The following is a 1,255-nucleotide window of genomic DNA, read 5'->3' on the forward strand; positions in this document are numbered from 1 at the left end:
TCCCTCCCAACCCTGCCATGAGTGGTCTATTTTTTTTTTATAAGTCCTATTGAGACAAAATACATATGCTGGCAGAAAATGCAAATACGAAGGGATCTTATCCCTAACAATCTAAATTTGTCTCTGGTGAAAGATAAAGATCATTTTGAAGTTGAAAAGTCTGTGATTTGAAGTAAGATCCTCATTCAGATGTGATTGCTTTATAGCGTTAGCCCTGGTCAGGGTGATTTCCGTTCCTTCTATATTTTCCTTCAGCTATAAGAAAGCTGTTTATGCAGATGTGAAATTGTTGCTACTGGGGAATCTTTTCAACCATGTAAGGTTGCAGTGTTAAACTCCCATTCAAGATCAAAACTCCACATTTTCACAACGAGCAGACATCAGGCTTTGCCATCTGTGTGGCTGCCATCTTCAACTCCCATCTTGATCTTGCTTTCTCAGAAGTGCAAAGAGGGGAGAGGGTTGGGCTTGAGTGAGTACAATTCATAAGGACATTAAATATTTACCAAGTGTTTGCCACACATTTGTGCTTCCAAGGTCCAGAGTTTGGTTCCCAGCACCCATGTTTCCCAGCTCATAACCTCCTGAAACTCTAGTTCCATGAGATCTGGCACCTTCTTCTGGCCTATGTGAGCACTTGTAGGCATGGTATAACACACACACACACACACACACACACACACACACACACACACACCACAAACAAGTAAATAAAAATAAATCTTAAATAAAACCTTTATCTCCTATAATCTATTCCATTGAGAAATGAGAATGAAAAACCTAACTCATTAAAAACACCTTTCGCGTGTAAAATATAAATACCTCCAAAGTAAATAATTTTATGTGTGTTTGCACACTCTTATCTCAAACCTTTTAGAATACCTTAATATTTTATGCTTTGGCACCACCATGTTAAGGATGTTGTAAATTACTAAAAGTTCAAACCCACAGATCTATGGACAGCCCAATTTCTTCTCTGATCAGCTTGATAATTCCTTCAACTTTGCTCTCAGGCCTCTAGAATCAGATGTAAGCAAAGTCAGAGACAGGTATCCTAGGGACAGTGTGAAAGAAGGCAGGCTACTGTGAAGGAGGCATTGTTGACTCAATGAGTAAAAGAAATTATGAGTTACACTCAAAAATGTCACTCTCTGCTCATTATCTGGTCACCCTTGAGTGTTGCCCTCCCTTCTTTTTTTTTTCTTTTAGATATTTTCTTTATTTACATGTAAATTTCTCCATTCCCAGTTTCCCC

The sequence above is a fragment of the Mastomys coucha genome, unplaced genomic scaffold, assembly GCF_008632895.1.
Source record: "Mastomys coucha isolate ucsf_1 unplaced genomic scaffold, UCSF_Mcou_1 pScaffold14, whole genome shotgun sequence".
Classification (NCBI taxonomy): domain Eukaryota; kingdom Metazoa; phylum Chordata; class Mammalia; order Rodentia; family Muridae; genus Mastomys; species Mastomys coucha.